The sequence below is a fragment of the Typopeltis vanoorti genome, chromosome 16, assembly GCF_054136105.1.
Source record: "Typopeltis vanoorti isolate ZY-2024b chromosome 16, IOZ_Tvanoo_1.0, whole genome shotgun sequence".
NCBI lineage: Eukaryota > Metazoa > Arthropoda > Arachnida > Uropygi > Thelyphonidae > Typopeltis > Typopeltis vanoorti.
In genome coordinates this window covers 51,231,221-51,245,368 of record NC_143564.1, presented here as the reverse complement: position 1 = coordinate 51,245,368, position 14,148 = coordinate 51,231,221, and positions in this window count along the sequence as shown.

Sequence of the window (14,148 nt, the reverse complement as noted above, 5' to 3'; positions counted from 1 at the left end):
CATTTTTCGATACCGAAAATAAGTTGCGAATATAAATGAGAAAATTATGAATTGTTATATCATTTTCTGATTGTTATAAATCAGAAAATTATAATGTACCAATCCATCAGAAAGATTTAAAACAAATTTCTGCTTATAGGACATTTCAGGGTGCCTACTGGGAAGCGTTTCTGCTTTTTTTTCTCAATGTTACTAATCTGTCAGCTTACAGCCTATTACTTGGGCAGAAAGAAATATTAGCTAGTGTAGCCAAGTCACATTTCAGTTCTCAGATGGCAAGTAGCAGTAGCAACCTACTGGATTAAAAGTTGGAATCATTGCCTTTCAAGTAGCGCTTGCTATATCAGTGATGAGAGAAATATTTCTAACTTTGAAGATAACTATTCTACTTGTAGTTTAGATAAGTCTTCCAGCAGAAGATGGCTATTGAACTACCACCCACTTGTCCACCGTTCCCATTCATGTCAGGAATTACTGAAGACTGATTCCAGCTATATTGCAGGCTCTTTCCATCTATTTCTAGACTATGTTCTTTCCTATACAGTGGACAGACTACTTATGCTTGCCAATATAAAGTTGAGTAGAGGTCATTCTCGCAGTAAACTTGGAACCCCAATAGATAAATATACTAATTACATCTTTAGCGCTTTGTGCAAGGTATCGTGAAAAAGCCCACCCTCAAAATTTGTCAGCAGAATAGATGCTGAACACGTCAGTTGTTATAAGTGAAAAACAATTAAGTATTTGCATTTTCAGAGTAACGAGGAAAATGGTCATGCAACACATCCTTGCTCAGTCTTCAAACTATGATTTACTGGTGAAAATTCAATTTCGATTACTATACAATTCTAACAAACTTGAGAATCGATGAGAGCCTTGTCATTAATATGCAGACTGATATGTAAACAGTGCATTTCCCCACAACCAAAAAAATCAAAGTATGGGGTAATTTTTTTTTATGTGGCTATCTTTGAGATTTCCAACCTTATACGGAAAATTCAGACTAATCGAGCATAAATATTGGGATCTTCCTTTATCGATGCGAGCAGTAATGCAGTTGCTACTCATTAATGGTGAAAGGTTACCGTGTTACAATTGACAACTATTTATCTTCCGTAGAATATGAAAACTATTGCTGCCCTAAAGAGAACTTGGTAGTCCTTTTACTCACCCACAAAAAGAATGCGTGATATTAAATTAGACGCAAAAACTATTATTCTAACGTCGCTTAAAACATGGGCTTCCAAAGATGAACAAAATATACTGCAGAAGTATTGTATTCCACTTATTACAATGCATTTAAAAAATTGAATGTCACTGTGCAATAAATGCTTCAGAAATGGAATTATATCTTAGATATGCATACAGAATATCTGTTTCTCCCCATCACTTCAGAAAGATTCCAAAAATGCCATCATCTACTGCGTAGGTGGGACATTGGGAAAAAACATTTCAATTCTTTTAAACATTACTTCTACACAGCTTTTAAGCCATTCTAGGAACTTGCTATCATAATCAGTCTTACGAAAGATCAGCTCCCCTCCTCTCAATACCTTGAGTATACAAAGTACCCTGATCCTGCAAGTTGGCTTATTCGGACAGAAATCTGCGACCACCCGTTTAGAAGAACGCAAATCATACATCTGCAATCATGACTATGGTCAATCTGGCCTGGAAGACTATTGGATACACTCACCGGAGCTTGAAGAAAACCCACGCTCCACTATCGTAAATTTAAAAAGAAAAAAGACTGGAATCTACAGCGGTACTCTGAAACTAACCTCATTTAAACAAATACGGATGTTTGAAACTTTCCAAAATTTGGAAACTAATCGTTAGCGGCCTCAATTTACACCCTAGGTCGCCTGCAAACGCCCAATGAGGGCGCTCCACCTAAATAGAACTACCTAGATTAATCATCGACGCGATTCATTAAGTATTGTCTTTGTATGCGTGTTACAAGTACTTGTACTCCCTAAGGATGTCTCTGACATACGAAATATTGGAATTATTAGAATTAGTTTAATTCTTTCCTAGCTGTTAAACCTCCTACATGATATACTATGCATGAACAAAAATTGATAAGAAATTATAATCATATTACTTAATATAAGTTATCGAATAACTATACGACAACCTCAAATTCTTGATCACAGAAAAGAGAAGAAACGAGATAAGCACTAAATAATCCATGGATAAACGAGGACATTTAACAGTATTACAATAAAAGACATTCTATGGAAGAGTAAAAAAGTCAAACGATAGTAACCTACAAACGTTGTACAAAAATAACTAAAATTAGGAGCGCAAAAAGGCAATAATTTCAGACATTTTCAGAATATATAGTGCCAATATGAAGCAAAAATGGTATACACTTAAACTATTAACTCGAATAAGGAAACCTCCCAACAAGATTTTATAACCAAAAACTTCGGTCAGAAGAAACTCGCAGAATTATTAAAATACGCCGTCACAAACAGTATACAACTTAAGATACTTTTACCATTAGGTCAGACGCGAAAGTATTAACCCAAATTCAACAGCAAACTACGTACTTCTCTTGTATCCAAATTGAAACTGAAAGATGCTCTCACAATTAAAGCAAGAGACAAATCCAGGAATTGAGAGAATCACTCACAGATTTAACACATTTTGAACAACGAAATCCTGTACTTCTGAAATTTGTGAACATATTCAACACTGGCGCTATTCCGAAACACCTCGATAGGTATTTCGGAATATCGATTACACCCGTCTACATACACGGACGGAAAAAGTGATTCACAACTCCAGAACTATAGCTAATTTGCTTGTCAACTTTAACACCTCTTGGAAAAGTAATACACAGAACTACAGCACTACTTACAGAAATATAGCATCTCACAAAACCAGTACGGTTTCCAAAAAACTTGGAGAACAGCCATGTTATTACAAGACATTAAATACAAACTAACTAAATAAAGCTCTTGATAAAAACAAAATTTGCTATCCTCATACTTAATCTTACCAAAGCTTTTGACCATGAAACACTGCTAACCAAACTACACCCAGTCGGAATAAGAGGGACATCACAGCCGGAGAATGCAAATACAGCACAGAGTCCAAGCATCAATATTACTCACTGTTCAACATAATACATAAAATGACCATGACATTTTCAAAAGATGGCCATACAAGGGAAATACATCAAATGTTACTAGTGCTGTTTCAAATACAGCAATCCTCCCCTTATCTATGATTTTGCTTCCCGTGGTGTGTTGCTTGCGGTCAACCGGGTCAAAAATATGAAATAAAAATTCATAAATAAACGTGTTTTAAATTGTGCGCCGTTCTGAGTAGTGATGAAATCTCGCGCCATCCCGCCCGTAACGCGAATCATCTTTGTCCAGCGTATCCAGCAGTTAGTCACTTAGTAGCTGTCTTAGATATCAGATCGAATATCGCGGGGGTTGATAGTGCTTGTATTCAACTAACCCTTACAGTATTTTACTACTTAATGGTTCCAGAGCGTAAGAGTGCTGTCAATTCATATATGCCAAAGAGGAGCCGTAATGTTCTTTTAATTGAAAGTTCTCGACTTAAGAATCGTATGCCGAGGTTGCTAGAATCTACGGTAAAAAATCTATTCGTGAAATTTTGAAGAAAAAGAAATTTGTGCTAGTTTTACTGTCGCACCTCAAACTGCAAAAGTTACGGGTACAGTGCGTGATAAGTGCTCAGGTTAAGAAGAAAAAAAGCATTCAATTTGTGCGTGAAAGACAGGAAGAGAAACTTGTTCCGATTGACGGAAACTTGCTCTAAAAAGCATTGAGCCTATACGAAGTTTTCGGCAAGGGAACGAGTGACACGAAGTCATTTACTGGAAGTAAAGGATGGTTACAGATTCACGAATAGGTTTGGAATGAAAAATAAAAATTGGAGAAGCTGCCGTCACATTTCCGGCAGAGTTGAAGAAATTGATTAAAGAAATAATCCCCAAGAAGTCCTCAATTGTGATGAAACAGGTTCTTCTGAAAGATTACCGATAGAACTTGCATTCATGGAGTGCAAGGGAGGCACCAGGGCATAAGACACGGAAGGACTGCTTAATTCTGGTATGTGGCAACGCTGGAGGACACATGATAAAGCCAGACTGTACACAGCAAAGAACCCAACCGCTCAAAAAATTATTTGTTCGTGTTCTGGCAACATGATCAGAAAGCAGGGATGACAGCCATCTTGTCTACGAAATGGTTCAACCAATGCTTCATCCCAGGGGTGAAAAATACTCAGAAGGGTTGGGATTTAAATTGCTATTAATAGACGATCATGTAGCCATGATCAAGGTGTTAAATAAGGAATTGTAAGAACTTGTCATCTGCAGAGGAAGATGAAACTGAAGCAGAACCAGCAATGAGCACGTTACCAAAATTTGGCAAGTGTTACGAATTACAGACATTAAGAGACAATTATAGAATATTCCACCGGTGATCATACGAAGGATCACAACCTCTACAGCAACACCGAGTTAAAAAAACGAACTTTGATTACGATGTCATTCAGAAAGGTTTCCGCAAAAAACTATCGACTTCGTCATGGCTTGATCCCCTAACGCTACGCACAATTTCCACTTATTCCATCTCATCACGTAGGCATTGCATTATCTCACATTACAAAGGCGAGTACAATAAGATTTTGAGAGACCGCATTCATATAGCTTTTATTGCAGTATATTGTTATAATCCTTCTATTGAATTATTGATCTCGTACTGTCGAAATTAAACTATCATATGTATAGGAAAAATAGTATATATTCGGTACTATCAGCGTGGGGACTACTGTTGATGACACACCCAGACATTAACGGTGCGCTCTCCAAAGCGCAACATGAGCTTAACAAAAATACCGATTTCTACTACAATTTTATAATAGTCAACATTAAAAACTCAAACCAAAACAACCCAAGGATCATGCATTCCTAATGATGTATAGTCCCACATACATGAACATTGCCTTAACCATATCCCGTTACGAACTCACACCCTAAATACCTGTTTATACAGAAACAAATATTTTAATGGACTAAGCAAGAAAAAGACATTATGCCAACCAACGTAAAAACCTCATACTACTGAATTTGCGAAACAAGTTCGGTATAACCCGCACTAATGATCAACTTGTCATAATGTAAAACAGGGGTCTTCAACCTTTCAGACAGTGCGGGCCGCATTAAAAATTTCAACGAAGCCCGCGGGCCACTAAGCTATACTGCGGTATTTAGAACTGTAAGATGCTTTCCAGATTCACAAGGAACGCTGTGCATTTGATACTTTACATCAAGTCTTATAAAAATAAACTGCTTTATGAGCATAGGTAGGAGTCGGGTTCATGATAAGTAAATACAAATCAATACTTTAAAAATATAAATTTAAGAAACCATTTTTACACTGTCAATGGGCAACGTTTTTCCTTGACCAGCTTGTCCATGTTGAAAGTTGCTAGGCGCAGAGTATTCTCGAGATAGATCGTAATTTGAGCTCTTGTCTTGGACTTCACATGCTTCATTCTGGAGAAGAACTGTTCACATATGTGCTTCCTAACAAAGCGAACATCTTCAAAGCATGCTGGCGAAGATTATGGAATGCGTCCTCAGAAATATAGTCTAAAATGTAAACAAGGGCACATTGAATAATTTCTCTCTCAAAGAAGAGTTGTTTTGGAGTTCCAGCAGCTCCATTTTTACTGAACCTGGCATTTCGGCAGCATTGACACTGAATGGCATTGAAAATAAATCTAAAGACTGTTGGTTACGAAAATCAAATCTCTTAGAGCTCACTTCGCAACACGGCTAATTTTGTAGCGTATTCATCAAGAGACAAATAGATGGACTCGACGAGAAGCTGAAAATAAGTTTAGTCTCTTTTTTCGAGTTGTGCCTCCCAAAGTTTGAGCTTGGCCACAAAAACTTTGTGATCAAACAGTGTGCACCAGTTGATCTTTGGATTATAGCCGCATATTTAGGTCATTGATATATGCAACGGGATGTCAAACAAAGCAAAGTCTGTCATCCACTTCGGATCGTTAAATTCCGCAATCAGATACCCCTTGGTTGCATGAACTGCTGCATTTCGCTCCTTTAGTTAAACTCAAGAACCTTCCCTCTGCACAACCACTATAATAAACCACTTCGCCGTGATCCGCTTCGCACTGTTGGGTCAAAAACTCTTGGAATTGACGATGATTCAATCCTCTTGCCCTAATAATGTTGACGACAGTCAATAACTTTCATGACATTTTCCAATACAATAGTTTTCGCGATATAACTGATATAATAGTAACTGATAGTGCCCCTGGCACCATCAGTTATCACACCCTCGAGGTTGGTTAAGCTGAGGTCGAAACGCTGGAGAGTTTTCTTGGCGGCTTCAAGAAAACCAGTGCTATTCGTAGTTCCCTTCGTAGGTACTAGCGCTAGCAGTTCTGTCACACTGAATTGTTGGTCAATGCCATGGACAAAGAACCAATTGTGTTCCATCCTTCACATCTGTGCTCTCATCTAAAGCAAGTGAATGACGTAAATTCGTATGCCGTTTTTTTTAAGTTCCTTCAACGTCATTGGCAAGTTTTTCGACACGTCGTGCTACAGTTACCCCAGACAAACTCTGGGTATTAAATACTTCACTATTTGGGCACAGAATATCCCAGCAGCGATGAGATATTCTTTCACAAACTCGCCGTCCAAGAAGGTTTTTTGTTTTGATTTTTAGCAATGTTTGTTTTCAGCTATTACATAACTTACTTTGACGCACGCTTCGCTCTCTTCCCTCTGCTTTTTAAACGTACCCTGCTGGCATTTTAAATCAATTTTGAGACTATTCACTTTGTCCACACGACGCCACCCTTGAAGGTGATCGAAAGTGGACGCATGCTTTGTCTCAGTGTCGTTTTATATCGTATTCTTTTGATACTGACTCACGACAAATTAAACACTGGCATACCGCTGATCGGCACAAAAAAATACAAATTTGTCAATTTTTCATTTCTTATATCTGCGACGTTAGTACTAACGTACCACTTGGCGCTGAAGCAGCATGTCTATTTAATATTTTTATAGGATTTATGAAAGTATCAAATGCACAGCGTTTCTTGTGAATCCGAAAGCATTTTATAATTCTAAATACCGCAAGAAAAGTTTAGTGGCCCACGGGCTTCATTGAAATGTTTTACTTAATCGCGTTTTAATGTTTAGTTATTTTTTCAAAATGGCCGGCTGGCCACAGTAAAGAGCTCCGCTGGCTATAAGTTGAAGATCCCTGATGTAAAACATCTGAAGAGTTATAGAACATTAAACCATTAACTGGAAATTGTATCAGCGCACTCAGTACCGCAAAAGTTGCCATTCGTATCACATGAAATAGCAAAACCACTTCATTTTAGACCGATCACTCAATGAAAACAAATTTCTTATATTTGGTATTTCCTTGTAGTACAAAAAATTGTCTGCACATCTGCAAAATAAATTTACTGCTAGTTTAAATGTATGATATTTAAAGTAGCTACTTTATTTCACACTGAAATGTTTGATCATGCTCCCCCAGTTATTCACATTTGTAACAATTGTCTTGTGGAACTGTTTTGAGAATAAAGTTATATATTTGTAAGTAGAGTAGGAAGTAGAGTCTTCCCCCATTAAAAAAGTGGCCCGCTTAGACACATGCGTTTAAAAATGTCTGTCTTTCCAAGATAGTTGTATCAAATAATTTATAATTTTTCAATAATAAAAATGGAACTAATTATCAATAAAAGTTTGACATAAATACAGTATCAGCTTGTAAAAATAAATCCGTATTTCTGTTCAGGTTGTCAGCTGATAATCGACTGAAAACGAAACAAAACACTGCACATTGATGATTTCTAATTTTTTTCCCAATAGCAGTAGGAGAGTTATCTAAGCTTTGAGCCCTTTTCCCAGCTAAGATGATTTACTACGGCATACCTCATTTCAGAATGAAAACCGGCAATAGCAGAAGTAATATTGATTATTAAAATCCCAACTGAATTTATGGCATACATAAGTTTTTATATGATGAAAAAGTAGCACAGTATTTGTGCAACAGAATAATTTTAGCAAACAGCTGATTCTAGGTTGCAAAGAAATAGTTCAGTATTAGAACTATCTGCTTCGACGAATACAACAGATTTTTTAATGACAAAATAGTAATATATTTTCAATGTAAACCTTTCAAAACCAGCAGAAAATTAGACTAATTTATAATTCAGTTCCAAGAGCAGAGAGAAATGCAACTGAAAATCTTAAAGTGTGCATAAATTTTGAATTTTTCTGCATAGGATATTTTTCCTATACTTTTACCATATCTAGAGTAGTTAAGCACTAGTTATAGGAATATGCATCCTCAAAAAAGTCCTAATATCATTGAATATAAATTTGATATTAGAAAATTTTGTTTCATAGCATTGATTTAATGAAGACGGCAAATTTACTACTGCAACAATTCATTGCAAAGGCTGATCTGTGGTCAGTTCAGGATTGATTATTTTCACGCATGCAAGATGAGTTTATTTTTGATAAAAAAAAAATTGTACAGCGCAAGAAAGTTCATGTTGAACATGAAGGCTCCGTTACAGTTAATAACTACCACGCCGTTCAGAGATTAACGGTAATTTGAGAAAAGGCAGAATGCCGACGGTATTTTGAGCCAAGAAAAATCTTAAAGATGATTTGAGTATTTCGACCACGTCTACAGGTTGCGAGGTTATTAAGTAGGCTGATAGAACTGTCTTACGTATACCCTGATAGGAAGATTGGTGCATTATTTTCCGATGCGTTCAAATCTTTGGCAACAATTTTTCCCCGTCAATCTTCTGGCTCTTATGAGACCGTCCATTTGGTTGTAAGATGAATTAGAATAGGAACGGGTCGTGAAAAACATTGTCATTTTTGCTTTTCTGGTGCATCAGTTTACGACCTGAATATCATTCGACTCTAAAGGGATGTCAGTAGCGTGACAGTTTTTAAACTACGTCTGATTTTCTGTAAGTGCAGTTTCAAGAAAGTTATTTATGAAAAGGATCTTCATATTGTTGCGGATTTAGCAATTAATATTGCTTAAGGGAATTAAGTGTTGACTAAGTTCAGATGTCTCTTTCAACAGATTCTATTGCTTACCAGTTAGCACATTAACACTAACTTTGATATCTCTAACAGTTTGCAGAACTTCAACTGCAAAATGATTATACTTTTGAAAAGTGCTCGTTCTGGCCAATTTTTTTGTGATGTGTTCGTTTTAGCTTGTCGAAAACTTCATGGATACTATCAGGCTGGTTATAGTTTCAATTCCGTTTCCAAAAAGTACATTTAATAATTATAATTAAGACTGACCTATTTTTTTCTGTTCAGTTACTTGTCTTATTCTGCCTCCGAATAAGATAGACTGAGATGTTATTTATATCCTCTTATAGATAGCTGCATTCCTTTGCTCTCGTTGTAGTAAAAGCAGTGCGATTCCTCGTGCTTTCCATCGTAAAGTGAAGATTTCCAAGGCATTTATTACACGTTATTTGATTTTCATCATATGATAGATCCTTCAGATATTTGTTACATTTCATGACTCGCCTTACACCCCTTGAGCAACTGCAGCGTGACTATAAAAACTGGCGACGTCATTTGTTCGTTTCTTGCTCAATCCACTCGATCTATAACTTACATCACACAAAATTTTGGATACAATCCTCAGCGCGACTGTACAAGTAACTTGCAACAATTGGAGATTAAAAACAGCGGGTATACTCACTTTAAAACTCCGAAAACAGGAATCATACCGTCAGCACAATCGCATTCTCATACAGCGCTCTCTCTTTAATAGTAGCGTCGTCCCCTATAACAACGCCCACCTCTATAATAACAGCGCCCTCTGCAAACAAAAGACAATCCAAAAGAATTCCTTCGTTACGTTGCAAATAAATAAAAAAGATAGTTAAAGAATCACTCTCCTTAATGCTGATGATATTCGGATAGTTAATGCAGACGAAATTGTTCAGCTAAGGAGTGCCACATTTCTTAAACCTATGAATCTGGTGCGTGCAGCATAGAACTCACTTCTACCTCTGCACTAGAGGAAGAAACTGAAGTGTGTGAAGAATTACTAGACCTAAAATTTATATATTTCGGTGATTACACCACATTTTTTATTATTCAATTATACAAAATACTGAAATAATAGTTCCCGACAAGTTTCGTAAATCGTAGGATTTACATCTTCAGGGGGTAAATAGTATAACTTAAAGTTTAAACAAGAGAATTAATAAATACAAATCATAACCGTCTGGCTATTAATAAACTCGAATAACAGAATGCAGATATAAAACGTTATTGACGTTGAACAATACTGGATGATGTCACGTGTTCTTGTTCTCGTTCATACAGTTCTAGCTCAGATTGAGGTAGATTTTTTATTAGAGCTGACCACACTTGAAGGAGAATTAAACCTTGGTTTTTATTGCATTGGGGTGTGTTTTTTAGCATATTAGCAGCGTCTTTAAATTTTCTTATATAACTGTTGTTTCCTATGTATGACATCGTCATTTTTTGCCAGCGTACATCGTGTCCAGTGGAAGTGGTATGGAAAGCAAGACCCGTTTTTTGTTCTCTTTTGTATTGTACGTCTTTTAGGTGTTCAGCCATGCGTATTTCTCTAGATCTTCCTGTCTGTCCTACGTAGCAAATCCCGCAAGAGCAATGGATATTGTAGACTCCTGGTTTTTTAAGAGGATGATGAGGTGGTTTGGGTGGATGTAGGAATCTTGAGATTTTTTCCATAGGAAGGAAGGCTACTTTTATGTTGTGTTTGTTCATTAATTTGGCTAGCTTATCTGTAACATTTTGATATAAGGAAGCGAGATTGTGTTTTTGTAATCCTGTTTTATTGTGTTGTTAGTTGGAGGCATTTTAATGATTCTCTTGATGATAGGAATCTCAAGATTCCTATAGCAACACTATCGGCAAGTTGTATTTTTCTTTCTAAATTGGTACATTTGTCATAAGCATCCATGTGAAATTAGAAGTCATTCTATCAAGCAGTTTGTTTTATACAGCTGTCCGAAGCAAAAGTGTTGTCTGTATCCCTTGTAATGATAAAATTAAGTATTGTGCAGTTAGAAAATTCGTTGTAAAAGAAGATTTAACGCTAAACGAAATTCATTCGATGTTCATAAAAGTTTATGGGCACTCTTCTCCATCATAAATTAAAACATTGGCTTACGAGTTTGAACGTGGCCGTACCTGTCTTGAAGATGATCCACGTGAAGGACGGCCAAAACGTGTAACCACCAGAAATCATTGATCAAGTGCACGATATGGTATTGGATGACCGGCGAGTCAAAGTACATGAAATTACGGAGACTATATGCATTTCAAAAAACGTGTAGGATATATTTTGCATGAAGAATTGCATATGAAAAGCTTTCACAAGATGGATGCCACGTACATGAAAAACGCACTCGCATGAAAATCTCTGAACAGTGCTTGTAGCGTTTTAACAAGAATAAAACCGATTTTATGCGTCGCAGTTTTAGTATGGATGAGACTTGGATTCATCATTACATATTAGAATCCAGACAGCAGTCAAAACAGTGAACAGAAGCGGGTTTTTCAGCGCCAAAGGAGACAAAGTCGGTTCCATCAGCAGGACAGGTCATGGAATCGGTGTTTGATATGCTAAATGCATTTTGTTTATTAATTATCTTGAAAAGGGTAACTCATTATCCGGGGAACATTATTCCGATCTTTCAACCAGACTAGACGAAAAATTCGTCAGAAAAGACCCGGTTTGCTGAAGAAAAAATCATCTTTCATCAGGACAATGCACCTGCCTACAAACGTGTTTTGGCAATGGGAAATGATCTACACTATGAATTGTTGAAACATCCACCCTATTCCCCAGATTTGGCTCACTCTGACTTCTATCTCTTCCCAAAACTAAAACTCTTCCTCGCTGGTCAGTGTTTTTCTTCGAATGAAGAGGAGATTGCATCTGTAGAGTAGTATTTTGCAGATCTTATTGAGAACCACTACAGGGACGGGATAATGGCGCTGGAACATCGCTGGAATAAATGTATTAGTCTTAATGGAGATTATGTTAAAAAATAAAAATAATTTTGAAATGATAAATTCGTTTTTATTTATTGTTAGGCCTAGAACTTTTCAGACCACCCTTGTATATATATACACACACACACTGCATGGAAAGAAATCAACGGATGCTCCCTTTCACAGGTGCATTGTGCAATGAAAAGAGTGATGTGTTTGCAGTTGGTATAAATTCGAGGAATAGGATGATCCCAAATCAGTGCATCTGTGTCCGGCTGAAGTTACTGTCAAAATGGAACGGCGAAATTTGAAGGAGGTGATGTGATACCAACAGTGGGTGTTACCAAACTAAGATGGAGGCACAGGAAGTCAATTGCAAGTGCTTCCCTCACTGAACAACTCACCACACTCACCAAAAGTGACCGTAGGGTGCTACGAAGGATAATATATAAAAATCGCCATTTGTCGGCGGATACGTCGAATTTCGGGGAGTTCCGGGCGTCGACTGAACATGAATCTAAACAAAAACATTCAAAATAGAGGCTCACAACATGGGTTTCCATGGTTGGACCACAATAGGCAAGACTCACATTACTCGAACCATCATGCTGCGTCGTCTTCAGTGGGACGTCAAAACTTGGAAACCAGTGTTATGGAGCGAAGAATCAGTACACTCTCTTCGGAGCTGATGGACGATGTGGGCGTAGTTGATGCCAGGTGAACGCCTCTTGCCCGGGTGCGTAATCCCAAGTATGAAATTCGGAGGAGATGATGTGATGACATGGTCTTGGAATTCCAGGTTTGGCCTCGGACCTCTGGTTGTGGTGTCACGAACATTGAACTCCGAGAGGTATCTGAACATTCTAGATAATTCAATGCTTCCTACTTTGTGGCGTGTCTATGGAACTGACCATTGTCACTTTCAGCAAGCCAATGCACCATGTCATAAAGCTGCTACTGTAACTGCGTGCTTGTGGACCTGAATGTCAACACACTTGACTGTCCCCAATAGTACCCTGATCTAAACCCTATTGAACGTCTATGGGATGAACTGTAGGGTCGGGTGAGGTTAAGGGACGTTCGTCTCACAATCGTCCAGGACTTTATTACATACCGACAAGAAGAATGATCTAAAATGCTCATGGATCTCTATCGTGCCTTTGTGGAAAGCATGCCCCATAGGTGTTTGCTGCAATCATTGCAGCGAAAGAAGGTCCAACATCTTATTAAGATGCGCCATGACTGTTGTTCCTAACAGTATTGTGTCCGTTGACTTCTTTTCAAGCAGTGTATATTTTAGTTAGCCGCTATATACACTTCAATTGCAAACATATCGGATTAGCTTCTCATCTTCTTGCTTCATTGCATTTTACTTCTGTTCTTTAGTAGAGCCTTATTCCATCCTTTTTTTTTCAATGAATTCAATCCCCCTCTCTTTTTTAAAAACTTATTAACAGACACGTTCTTTCTTTCTTTCTTCTTAATTCCTTGCACACACAGAGCACTGTTGTATTATGTCACTCGTTACCTCTCGTATGTAGGTCAGTCTAAAGAAATAAAGAAAATAACTTAAATCTATTGACTTCGTTGGCTATATTCATTTCTTCTGTCTCTCTTCTTCTTAAATGATCGTATTATTGTAGAGTGTACAATTGATACAGTTGATAGTAATGGGTTGGCGGTCGGAGTCGACATTAACTGATTGGATAAGAATGATGGTGTAGGTAATAAATACACCCAGAATCTGTAAAAAAGGGGGTAATTTGTTATTATATTTAGACAGAAGACTGATGAACAATTAATGTTACAAAGAATGTTATAAAATTTTATGTCACAAAGAATGATACGACGTTTTAGAGAAAATCCATTCGTCGAGAGTTTTGAAATCCCGTCCTATTGCTAATGATATTATGATAAATTTACGTAACAGGATTAATGCTACAAATCCTAAATAATTGCTACAAATCGCATTTGATCTTACGTATTACATATTACTTCAGAGAGAGAGAGAGAGAGAGAGAGAGAGAGATTCAGCTTCTTCAAAATTAGATTTTGAAGATCTA